Consider the following 14,086-nt stretch of genomic DNA (forward strand, 5'->3'; position numbering starts at 1 on the left):
AGTCCATATTACATGACAAAAATATGCGGGTCCCAATTGGCTTTGTGCATTTATTTGAACTGTGTCATTTGTGCAAACAGCAATTTTCCATGTTAAGGCATGTATGCTTTGATAAAGTTTCATCCCCATAAATACTGTCCATAATTCAAGCCATCATATTACAGGGTGGATATTAACGAGGGGTGGCTGCATAAAGCAGAATGTGGTAAATGTTTTAGTTCTGATAATGTCACAAGCACCAAATCATTGCACCATTTCTATGACTAGCATGGGTTCCTAATTGTGAACAACACTAAGTACTCTCACACTGCTAAATTGTCTTGGCCCATTAAATTGTTCCTTCCAAATCGGGACGCTTTTTGAAAAGCATACCTGTGATAGCCAACTTTTCATTCTTCGTGACATACACTTGCACCTTAGTCTCTTTGAGAAAGAATGCGATAAAATCCTTTATAAAATAATGGCTTGCATCGTACTGTTCTGAGTAGGATTTAAGTGATCCTAGCCAGTTAACAGCAGTTGGCTCATGCTAACTCTTGCTCATCCTGCCTTTCTTTTTTTTGAATTTCGGGTAACTCGTAAGGTATTGTACTTGGCGCTTCCCTTTTTCTTACATTCATTAATGACTTTCCTTTTACTTGATGGGAATAACGCGCTACACACGGACAAAAACTAGCAACTGAAACGACGGACACAGGACATGCACCCGATTGTGCAAATCACAAATGTTCACCTTACTTTGAACGGACTACAATTTTAGCTTATGCAAGGGACAAGAAAGAAAATAAAAGAAGCCTTTGAGATATGGGAAGCCGGTGAAGAGGAGTGCGCAAGCACACCCTCGGTGTTGTATTGAAATGAAGAGTTAGAACTAATCAAGAAATGAAGGAGCGTGCGACACAGCCGGTGGCAATGAATTGATTGTTTGGAGCATGTGCATGAAATGTATTTATGTGCCCTCGTACCAGAATAAATTTTAGTTTCAGGTGTCAGCTCTTGTCCGTGTGTAGCGCGTTATTCCCATCAAATGTACAACCAACTAGCCCACATTGCTGCCTTGCTTCCTTTCACTGTTTCATTTAACTAGTCTTCATTGATTGCTACATGGTCTGCCATCCCACTATCAATATCAACATACCAACACTCCAGAACAACCGTCTCTGTGCTCGGGAATGGCCTATTTGGCAGTGTTAATAGGACTGCATTAATAGTTTTTACTGTCGGCCATACCCGTCTCCATTACGAGCTGATATTAGTTAGTATTTCCTTTGTGCTTTTATCCTACCCTGTTTCTAGCGAAGCAACACAAAGGCTTCCATTGTGCGATGTGGTTAAAATGCTAGGTGCGTGTGTTTACGCATGCGACTATTATGCGCGTGTGTCATTTTATCCTTATCCTCATCTGAAATGGCCAGCCAGGTATGTTGTGGGGCAAGCATTTACAGTGTTTATAAAAGGGTGCCTCCTTCTTCTCTATAATAAAGCTAAATTTCACATACAGTTCTGTTGTCATGAATGTAGTCAGATTGCAGCTGCTGTGAATTTTGTGTGTGAATGTGATTTTCTTACACTGACAGCAGTGAAACACATAGAAAAGGCACAAACCTGTACTCAGTATTAATTTATTTATAGAGTTGCTGCTTTCCTTACATTAGTAACACGAATTTTCATATAAGGCCCTGAGGAGGATTATCATTTTGGTGCATTATTTTGAAAAAGGAGGCCACAAAACAAGAAATTTGTTTGCCTAATACATGCAGCCCTTCTAGGACTGTTTAAATTCTGATACACTCCCTGTATGAAGCCGAGAAGTAGGCATATCCTAGGCAAAGATCTTCAAGCTGTTAGGTTAACAACTAAATCATTTTAACATACGGTATGCCTAAAGGGAACTTTGGCAGTTTGAAAACGAAACTGGCAATGAAATAAGTTTTACTTTGCAGAAGATGTTGTAATAACAACAGCACGCATGTTCCAAAATTTTATACATGACAAGTGGTGCAGACAGTGCTCACTTTTATCTTCTGTTTTGGGAACCAGAATTACTGTTATGATCCCTTATTTTTTCTCCTCAGAAAAGTCTTAAAACATTACTGTGAAGCTTTATGAGAGGATATATGCATGTATGCCCTACACACACTTATATGGCTATTTTTTATTTCATTGTATTTTGCAACAACACAGCTTTCACCTTGTAAATATTATTTCTACAAATTATGTTTGAGATAACCACTATACATGGTCAGTGCATCCTGTTTCCCTAAATATTTGAAGTATTCTTTCCCAGCATCAACTAGGAGCCGTCTATATGTAAGCCAGTTTACCAACTCCCACATCATGTTATGTTTACACTGAAGGTAAAAGGCATGTATGGCCTTTTACTAAGTACGAAGCAACCACTTTGTTCTCATTAACATGGGCACTTTTAGAATTTTTCGGAGTTGTGCAGACAGCATGCCACCTTGTTTCTGCATGTGCCACCATTGACTGGCTCTGAGCACAACTTTCCAGGCTTGTTTGCACTGCTGCATTCTAGCTTGTGCAATTCTCATCAGTTATGAGCTAAGGATGACTGCTAAAATAAAATTGGATGCCCGCTGTCACTGTGCAAAAAACAAAGCCATGCATTTCAGCGCTATGATAGATGGCTTGACCCCTTTAATTGTCACCACGCTGTGCTATTTCAATTTTGGCTTTTCTAACAGATTGAATAACATTACAGAAAGAAAGCAGTACTGTTGCACTCTTGTGTGAAATGCAAAACTGCTGCAGTTACAACTGATGTTACATATTCGAAATTACTGGGAATGCCATAATTTTGTCGTGAACTTAGGTTCGTATTCGACAGCAGTGTGCTAAAATATGGAATTTTTAATACATGTACAATTCAGACACACACTTCTGATATCGATGTCTTTTGCAATAACAGTTAAGTGGGGAGAGAGCAAGGAGGCCTGTTTACTTGACAGTAACACCAATGTTTATAGATAACTAAAGTGTGCATGGATTAATGAAAAAGCTACAAAATGAAGGCTATTAAAATATATGTAAAAAGACTGTAGTGCACTAGTTTGAATACTTGATGATTTAACCTGTGCCTGACCTCAGCTATGTGAATTTCCCTGCTATAATTACAAACGATCGAATATGACTGTGCTGCTAACCTATAGCTTGTTTTAGTCCCGTATTCTTGGCTCCGAGAATTCGCGATACCAATCGCTTCGTCATTCAGAAATCGTTATTGCATGTTAATCTATATCGTAACTTTCAATAGGGGTACTCCAAATATTAGGAGGCAAAAATCTTAGATCGTAGTTAGAACGGTGCATGTATGGGTGGTCTTCAGCGGAGTATAGCCAACTAGCGGTCGAACGAGTTGTGTCACGATCGGTGGAAATAGCTCAAACGTTAATCGTTTCCCGCGATGCTGTTTTAGAACCTTAGCGGCGGTGTTGCAAAGTTTGTTGCGACTTCGTTCACGGACGTCAGAATTGGCCGTGCCGAGATCCACTGCTATCACTGGCGATCGGGGTTTTACCTGCCACGAAAAATCTCAGCTAAACATGTCTCGGGTGAGCCACAATATCAATGTGTGTATATTCGTACGGCAAGATGTCTGTGTTTTGCTACGGTAGATGCCTGTGCTGCCGCACTGGCAGCACTGACGAGCGTGCCAATTAGAACGCCGGAGCCGTCCACTCGGTCGCATGCTGCAAACTTGATCGTACAGCATCTCATCCGCAATGCGCCCTCGCGCCCGTGCGCATGGTCGCAAGGACGCGTGCGCATGCGAAAAAAAACGATCGTACAGCGCCCTTTGCGCTCTGGGTTTGAATTGTACGTCCCGTGTGCATGCGCGGCCAAAATAAAGAGGTGCCTCCTAGTGGGCTCTCGGCCTTATTTCCGCTCATTGCTTGCACTTCACGCCGTCAGGGCCGCACTTTATGATGTGTAACAGCGGCCGGAAAACCAAAGCATTTCGCGTGAATCATGAGGCGGCTGTGCATGCAAGTGCAAGTGATAGCGGGTGACTGCGCTTTCAAAAGCAAGTGCAAGTGATATCGGGTGATCGCGCGTTTCAAACACGCACCAGGCTAAGGGTGCGAGAATTGGGCCTAGTTGGCTGCTTGGTGTCTGTTTTCATCTTTCCCGTATCAGGTTAGCGCTTTACCACCATGCGTTTCAGGCGTATTCTTTGATGGCGTGTCTTTGCGCTGTGCTATTAGCTACAAGGGACATCGCATTTGCATCCATACAGATCTAGGAACTTGTTTGCAGAAACGCACGATCATCCGCTATCACTCGCACTTACTTGCCTGGCAGTCTCGTTACACTCATGAGACACGGCGGCATGGTGACGCCCTGGCAAGCGTCACAAATGCAGGCAGCGCGGCCCTGGCGGCCCCGAAACGAACTCACAAGGCATGGGTTGGACAAGTAAACGAGCAGGCATCACTCTGTTTTTGCCGCGCATGCGCACAGGACGCATAACTCAAACCCAGAGCATAATGTTAGATAGAGCTGACTTGCTCCGCAGAGCACCGTCGGCGCGCTCTAGACAAGGCTGCTCACCACTCTACAAGGGAAAGGGGCACAGAGCTGACATAAACTAGCGTCCTCTAACAGTGACTGGAGTGTTTTCCAGGGCAGTGGGTGGACGATGGGATGCAAGGGCAATTACAAAAGAGTAATGCTATGTGCACTACGGAATTTTCTTTAAATACGTCTTCCTACACTTTTAAGCTTATTTCACCTCTCTGCTTTCAAGCCACCAATCTTCCAATCGCTTTTTAATAATTTCCACCGCAGATTTATTTACATGACTATTGTTCTCTAAACCCTAGGGCCTTTGGAAGAGTGACTATGCCTGCATCGACATCAGGATGGATACCATCACATTTTAGTATGAGGTGTATTGTTTATACGGATTTACTACACAGCACATGTGTCATCTTCGTTAAATTTCTTTTTATAGCTGCGTGTTCTAAGACATCCTGACCTAGCTTCAAAGAGTAGGGCACTGCCTCTTGAGTTATCACAAACCGCTTCCTTCCTGATCTGCTGTTTCCAGTATCGATATAGTTCTAACTATGCTTCGTTTCTATTGAATTTATCCAATTTTTACCTTCCGTGGTTTTAACCTGTCGTTTAATACTCTATCTTTCTCAGCCTCATGTCTGGCATATACTGTTAGCCTCCTAGTTCTGTTCCGCCATTGTGAGTCAACGCTCTTTCTGTATAGGTATTTAAATACCTTAGCTGCCCACCTGTTATAGTCCAATTTCCTCAGGCGTTCTTTGTGTAGGATTTTACTCCGAGCTTCCCATGCTTCGAACGATGCCCAGCCCATATCCCCCTGTACTGACTTGTTTGTGGATTTCCATTGGGCACCTAGTGCTAATCTTCCAACAGCTCTCTGATTTACTTCTAATCTCGACTGAAGTTCTGCCCTTAAACGCAGAACCGCATTCCCAAAAGTAAGACCCGGCACCATTATTCCTTTCCAAATACCACTCACTACTTCATACCTGTTGTACCCCCACAATGCCCCATGTTTCATTATCCCGGCATCTCTTCGCCCTTTTGCTATGAGAGACTGCTCATGCTTTTCCGTGTACATCTGCCCTTCGTTTACTCATACCCCAAGATATTTGTATTCGTCCACTCGGGGTATTTCATGGCCTTATATTGTAAGCTCCTGATCAGTTGTATTGTTGAAAATTATCACATCTGACTTATTTGTGCTAAAACTGAAACCTAGACTGTCTCCTTCGTCTCCGCAGCAATTAACCAGTTTGCAAATGTTCCTGGCTATCTCCTAATCGTCCTAATCGTAACAATATCGTCCGTATACATTAAACCGGTAGTGGTTTGCTCAACAACCTTTCTGCCTAATCTGTATGATAGATTATAACCTAGATTGCTTCCTTGTAGCCTTCTTTCCATACTTATCATATAAAGCATAAACAGCAGTGGTGATAGACGACATTCATGCCTTAATCCTTTGTGTACCTCGACAGTTGTCGTACTCCTACTTTCTTCCCATGTTATTTCAACTTTATTTTCTCGATATATTTTATGTAGAAAATCAATTACCTTATGACCGATACATTCATCTTTTAGTATGTTCCACAAAAACAGGAGTTCTCTGTTCACGTTGTCGTATGCACCGCTTATGTTCAGGAAGGCTAAATACAAGGTTTGTTTTCCACTTTAGCTATTTCTATGCACTGGGTAAGCACGAACAGGCTATCATATAAGTGCCTACCACTTCTGAACCCGTTCTGAAGTTCTTCGAGTATTTTATTACTTTCTACCCATGACTGCATTTTTAATTTCACCGCCCGCATCGCCAGCCTGTATATAACGTATGTTGTCGTAAGCGGTCGGAAGGATTTTATGTTCGTCTTATCGCCTTTCCCTTTATAAATCAAATTCATTTTACTCTGTTTTCAGCTGTGCGGAATTTGCTTATTTGTTATGACTGCCTGCAATGCTTTTATCAGCGTTTCCTTTCCTCTTGGGCCAAGTTTAATAATTAACTTGATTGTAATTTCGTCTCTCTCTGCGGACATGCATTTTGGAATATTTGCTTCCGCCTTTTTCCAGGTAAGATTGGTCAGTTCTAAGCTGTTTTCTATTGTGCTGTCCTGTGTTCTCTCATTTGGAGCGATTACCCTATAGTCTTTCCTAAATGACTCAGCTATAACTGATGGATGGATGGATGGATGGATGGATGGATGGATGGACGGACGGACGGACGGACGGACGGACGGACGGACGGACGGACGGACGGACGGACGGACGGATGGATGGATGGATGGATGGTTGGATGGATGGATGGATGGATGGATGGATGGATGGATGGATGGATGGATGGATGGATGGATGGATGGATGGATGGATTGATGGATGGATACGGCTGAACCCTTTAAATCGGGCAGTGGCTGAAGCCACCTAGCCATGACTTAAAGAAAAAGGAATGCGGTCACTGACCATGTCATGAAATTCAAAGACGTTTCGGAACCTCGTACAGGTTCCTTGATCAAGGAACCCCTAAGAGGTTCCGAAACGTCTTTGAATTTCACGACATGGTCTGTGACCGCATTCCTTTTTCTTTAATACAATGCCTGACCAGACGAACTTTCGTCGAACCATTGACTAGCCATGACTTATAAAATTTTACTCTTGTCTTGATTTTAGCCACCAATCAGATACCCTTCGCTTGGTTACATCTACCCGCTAAAAATCTACTTTCCCTTCACTGTCCTTAAACCCCAGTGCCTTGGATAAATCAGCCCCGCTGCTTTACACTGCAGGGTGAAGCCCTTTACAGAAAAGTATCAAGTGTTCAGCCGTTTCCTCCTCCTCTCCGCACACAACGCACAACGTGTCTACCTCGTGGTACCTGACTCTAAATGTCTTAGTCCGCAAAACTCCCATCCTGGCCTCAAACAACTGAGAGCTTCACCTACAATTATCATAGATATTTTCTTTGGCAACTACCTGCTTAAAAATTCTGTATGTTCCCAGTGCTGATTTCGTCAGCATCCCTGTTTTCCACGGAGCTCTCTCTGTTTCTTTAACCGTTTTCTTAACCGATAATTACTGATTTGCCCCCCTACTGCTGTCCAGATATTTGCTTGTAAATTTTCTAGTTCGCTTTCTCCATTTCGTGTCAACATTCCTTATATACAGGTATCTGAAAACTTTCCTAGCCCGCTGCTTTTCCCACATTTTTCTCAACCGCTCCTCAAATGCTATCTTACTGCTAGCTTCTAGCTTCTCTGCTCTCGAACGACGCCCATCCCATGTCACCCTGCACCTCCTGATTTGGTGTATTGCCATGGGCTCCCAAAGCTAGCCTCCCTACGCCACGTTGTTTAATTTCTAACCTTGCTTGAACATGTGGTCTCACGCACAGGACCGCATTACCGCAGTGTAGTTCACAGCGCCATCTCCAAGTTAACATTTTCCCTCGGCATCGTGAATCTGTTCCTGCTTTCGGTGATTTACTTTACCCAGCCAGCTTATATGGTTCCCGAATTTTCTTGGCCCCCCTTTAGTTGCATCGCAAGCTTCAGCCAGCGAGCGGTAAGAGGAGTGCTTTGTTTTAGCCTGGACGAGGACCTGCACTTGCTGTTCCTTTTGTCGCTAAGATTCCCATTTTTGGCCTATTTCCTCTTCAGATAAATGCGCCCTCTTTGCTTCTAAGTGTTCCCGTGATGCCAACCGTCGTGCGATGGCCTCCGTAATTTCCTTATTCCACCAGCTTCGTGGCTTCCTCTTTCCTCTCCAGCGGTGTACTCCTTTTACTTATTTTATTTTTGTTCTAATGAGTAGTTCTAACTGATTATAATCCCACTTTTCCATGGGATGTTTCTCTATTGCTTCCTCTATGCCGGCCACTATTTGCGCTATTTGTTCGTCATTTAATTTTGCGTACTCTTATTGACTTCCCTGCATTTCTCGTTTGAGCAGGGCTCTCAACTGTAGACTAATGCGCTTATGGTCACTTCCGAGGTTGTACTTCCCCTCTTCGTCTATTTTTATTATTGCAAGCTTGCTATACATCCCCTGCGACATTAAGTAGTAGCCAATGGTCATTTGCCTGTTACGGGATTTCCACGTGATTTGTCCCTCACACTTATTTATTTATTTATTCATTTAGTCCTCAAATTCCCCTTGGACAGGGGATTTACATTAGGGGTGGGCAGCTTCACAGACGATTTCAAGGGTGGGTGGCTTCACAAAAGAAAATTTGCAATGGCTGTCCTGAAATTTGTCGCACTGGAGTGGTGAACCGCTTCTTCAGGCAGATCATTTCAGTCTTTCGCTGCTTGTGGAAAAAACGAGTGAAGGTGCGATGATGTGGGCGCGTGCGGCGGGTATACAGACTTGGAATGACTGGTCCGGGATGAATGGTGGTGAGCGGGATATAACGCTGTTATTAATTTAAAAATAATAGACCTTATGGTAGAGAACGAGCCTGGCAATTTTACGTCGAGTTTCTGGATTGCGAAGATTTACATTAGATTTTAGAGCTGTGACACTAGTATAGGAAAAATTGTCATTAAATAAGTTTCTCTATTTACAATAACTAGGTTGTGTCGCTGACAGAAGTCTAGTATCAACTTCTCATTACAATCTGTGTACCCATCCAGAACCTCGATGTGGCCATTCATGTCAAGCAGCAAAATAATATCGGCGCCTTATTTAAACTGCTTTATATCGTCATTGAGACACTTAACTACATCCTTGTTCTTCTGCCTGCATTTGTCCCCTGTCCATAAATAAACTACTCCCAGCCATGTCCTTTTACCGCCAATTGTACCCGATACCCAGACATGTTCTTTACAAGTTGACTTTATTCTTTGCCAATTTGTTCCTTGATGTATGAGCATACCTACTCCTCCTCCCTTCCTCTCCGTTGTTGCTCTGTTGCTCCCTTCCCAGGCGTAACTATAAATAAACGGTGGGTCTTCTAGATCCCTGAGATGTGTCTCGCATATAGTGTGTACACCTAATTTTTCGTCCTTTAACTACTGTTCTATTTCTCCCCGAAAGGGGGCGTCTGTAGCTTGCAGGCGTTGGTGAGTGGCGACACCACTAATTCCCTAGCATCCGCAGGGACATCCGCGCAGGGGGATGATGGTGAACGGTGCATCACCACGGACCCGAGCACCCGCGCCTAGCCGTGCATGGCATCGCCGTATCCGGGGAGAAGGGGATCCTGGTGGTTGAGCTGATGCCGACCGTTTGGACCTTTAAAGCCCCTCGGAGGATGCAACACACCACTTTGGCCCCAGCTTTTTGTAGACGGCACCTCCGGCCTGACCCGACCGGGGGAAATCGGCACTCGCCCTCTCCTGTCCTCCTCTCCATCTTTTACTTTCCTATCTTCTTTCTCATAACTCTCCTGTTTCCTCCTCTCTTCTCGTTTTTTCTTACATATTTCATATGCGGCTAGGGTTAACCTTGTGTGGCGAACTACCCTGGCTTTTGGCAGATCGGGTTATAGTTGAGGCGTATAGCTGGCGTGGACAGGACTTGCTTGCAAGCTCTGGTCCTGCCCCCTAGTTGGGCTGCGTGGTGGGTGGCTAGCACTGCGACCGAACTACAAAGATATTTGATGGCTCATTCCTTACTTTCCTCTGATCGTCCTCCAAAAAGAGGGCGCACCGAAGTGACTGCGGAATTCTTTGGCAGCAAGACGAATTTCCTGCGCTACCATGTAGTACATAGCGAAGAGCCTGAAAAAACCGCTCTACTTGTGTCACCCTTCCTTGTTTCAAGGACCCTAATTGACGCCATTGGGCAAGGTTACAAAATCAAAAAGTTAGCTTGTGGAGACCTGCTTCTGGAAATTCTGTACAAGCATCAATACGAGAAACTCTCAGATGTTACGGAAGAACTTCCTCTAACAATCAGCCCACACAGATCACGCAACACTGTTCGTGGAGTAATTTCCGATGGTGACCTGAAATACCTAACCGAGACTGAACTACTGGAAGGATTCAAAGACCAGAATTTTACCAATGTTTGTAGGATCAATGTTTGTAGGCGCTTGTCCCGTTCGTCTCTGTCCCTTGTGTTTTTTGTCGCGCTACAAGCATCCCCTCGAGCAAAACAACGAATTCGAATGCAGAGCGCGAAGGCAAGGAGAGAGAGAGGGAGCAAAGCGACTAGACGTTTTTATAATGCATTCCAGCGCAGGTTTGAGGCATGTCAAGTTATCGGCGAGCGGAGCAAATGCAGGAGGCTTCCTATGTCCGACCCACGCCGGCGCTCAACAGTTTCGTAGCATGAGCTTCGTCCTCGCTACAGGATAAAAAGAGTCGTGCTGACAGCGTGGAGATTCCGAGCAGACTTACTTTATTCTTCACTAACAACCACGAATTCGAATGGAGAGCGCGAAGTCAAGGAGAGAGAGAGGGACCGGAGCGACTACACGTTTTTATAATGCCTTCCAGCGCAGGTTTGAGGCATGTCAAGTTATCGGCGAGCGGCGCAAATGCAGGAGGCTTCGTATGTCCGACGTACGCCGGCGCTCAACAGTTTTGTAGCATGAGCTTCGTCCTCGCTACAGGATAAAAAAAGGCGTGCTGACAGGGTGGAGATTCCGAGCAGACTTACTTTATTCTTCACAAACAACCACGAATTCGAATGCAGAGCGCGAAGTCAAGCAGAGAGAGAGGGAGCAGAGCGACTAGACGTTTTTATAATGCCTTCCAGCGCAGGTTTGAGGCATGTCAAGTTATCGGCGAGCGCCGCAAATGCAGGAGGCTTCCTATGTCCGACCCACGCCGGCGCTCAACAGTTTTGTTGCATGAGCTTCGTCCTCGCTGCGGGATAAAAAGAGGCGTGCTGACAGCGTGGAGATTCCGAACAGACTTACTTTATTCTTCACTAACAACCACGAATTCGAATGGAGAGCGCGAAGTCAAGGAGAGAGAGAGGGAGCAGAGCGACCAGACGTTTTGATAATGCCTTCCTGCACTGGTTTTAGGCATGTCAAGTTATCGGCGAGCGGCGCAAATGCAGGAGGCTTCCTATGTCCGACCCACGCCGGCGCTCAACAGTTTCGTAGCATGAGCTTCGTCCTCGCTACAGGATAAAAAGGGGCGTGCTGACAGCGTGGAGATTCCGAGCAGACTTACTTTATTATTCACTAACAACCACGAATTCGAATGGAGAGCGCGAAGTCAAGGAGAGAGAGAGGGAGCAGAGCGACTACACGTTTTTATAATGCCTTCCAGCGCAGGTTTGAGGCATGTCAAGTTATCGGCGAGCGGCGCAAATGCAGGAGGCTTCCTATGTCCGACCCACGCCGGCGCTCAACAGTTTTGTAGCATGAGCTTCGTCCTCGCTACAGGATAAAAAGAGGCGTGCTGACAGCGTGGAGATTCCGAACAGACTTACTTTATTCTTCACTAACAACCACGAATTCGAATGGAGAGCGCGAAGTCAAGGAGAGAGAGAGGGAGCAGAGCGACTACACGTTTTTATAATGCCTTCCAGCGCAGGTTTGAGGCATGTCAAGTTATCGGCGAGCGGCGCAAATGCAGGAGGCTTCTTATGTCCGACCCACGCCGGCGCTCAACAGTTTTGTAGCATGAGCTTCGTCCTCGCTACAGGATAAAAAGAGGCGTGCTGACAGCGTGGAGATTCCGAGCAGGCTTACTTTATTCTTCACAAACAACCACGAATTCGAATGCAGAGCGCGAAGTCAACGAGAGAGAGAGGGAGCAGAGCGACTACACGTTTTTATAATGCCTTACAGCGCAGGTTTGAGGCATGTCAAGTTATCGGCGAGCGGCGCAAATGCAGGAGGCTTCCTATGTCCGACCCACGCCGGCGCTCAACAGTTTTGTAGCATGAGCTTCGTCCTCGCTACAGGATAAAAAGAGGCGTGCTGACAGCGTGGAGATTCCGAACAGACTTACTTTATTCTTCACTAACAACCACGAATTCGAATGGAGAGCGCGAAGTCAAGGAGAGAGAGAGGGAGCAGAGCGACTACACGTTTTTATAATGCCTTACAGCGCAGGTTTGAGGCATGTCAAGTTATCGGCGAGCGGCGCAAATGCAGGAGGCTTCTTATGTCCGACCCACGCCGGCGCTCAACAGTTTTGTAGCATGAGCTTCGTCCTCGCTACAGGATAAAAAGAGGCGTGCTGACAGCGTGGAGATTCCGAGCAGACTTACTTTATTCTTCACAAACAACCACGAATTCGAATGCAGAGCGCGAAGTCAACGAGAGAGAGAGGGAGCAGAGCGACTACACGTTTTTATGATGCCTTACAGCGCAGGTTTGAGGCATGTCAAGTTATCGGCGAGCGGCGCAAATGCAGGAGGCTTCCTATGTCCGACCCACACCGGCGCTCAACAGTTTTGTAGCATGAGCTTCGTCCTCGCTACAGGATAAAAAGAGGCGTGCTGACAGCGTGGAGATTCCGAACAGACTTACTTTATTCTTCACTAACAACCACGAATTCGAATGGAGAACGCTAAGGCAAGGAGAGAGAGAGGGAGCGGAGCAACTAAACGTTTTGATAATGCCTTCCAGCGCAGGTTGGAGACATGTCAAGTTATCGGCGAGCGGCGCAAATGCAGGAGGCTTCCTATGTCCGACCCACGCCGGCGCTCAACAGTTTTGTAGCATGAGCTTCGTCCTCGCTACAGGATAAAAAGAGGCGTGCTGACAGCGTGGAGATTCCGAACAGACTTACTTTATTCTTCACTAACAACCACGAATTCGAATGGAGAGCGCGAAGTCAAGGAGCGAGAGAGGGACCGGAGCGACTACACGTTTTTATAATGCCTTCCAGCGCAGGTTTGAGGCATGTCAAGTTATCGGCGAGCGGCGCAAATGCAGGAGGCTTCCTATGTCCGACGTACGCCGGCGCTCAACAGTTTTGTAGCATGAGCTTCGTCCTCGCTACAGGATAAAAAGAGGCGTGCTGACAGGGTGGAGATTCCGAGCAGACTTACTTTATTCTTCACAAACAACCACGAATTCGAATGCAGAGCGCGAAGTCAAGCAGAGAGAGAGGGAGCAGAGCGACTAGACGTTTTTATAATGCCTTCCCGCGCAGGTGTGAGGCATGTCACGTAATGGCCGAACGGCGCAAAAACGGAAGGCCTCCTATGTCCGACCAACGATGGCGCTCAACAGCTTTGTAGCACGGGCTTCGTCCTCGCTGCAGGATAAAAAGAGACGTGCTGACAGCGTGGAGATTCCGAATAGAGTTACATTATTCTTCACAAACAACCACGAATTCGAATGCAGAGCGCGAAGGCAAGGAGAGAGAGAGGGAGCAGAGCGACTACACGTTTTTATAATGCCTTCCAGCGCAGGTTTGAGGCATGTCAAGTTATCGGCGAGCGGCGCAAATGCAGGAGGCTTCCTATGTCCGACGTACGCCGGCGCTCAACAGTTTTGTAGCATGAGCTTCGTCCTCGCTACAGGATAAAAAGAGGCGTGCTGACAGCGTGGAGATTCCGAACAGACTTACTTTATTCTTCACTAACAACCACGAATTCGAATGGAGAGCGCGAAGTCAAGGAGAGAGAGAGGGACCGG

Source organism: Amblyomma americanum, chromosome 2, assembly GCF_052857255.1.
Source record: "Amblyomma americanum isolate KBUSLIRL-KWMA chromosome 2, ASM5285725v1, whole genome shotgun sequence".
In the NCBI taxonomy this organism is placed as follows: Eukaryota; Metazoa; Arthropoda; class Arachnida; order Ixodida; family Ixodidae; genus Amblyomma; species Amblyomma americanum.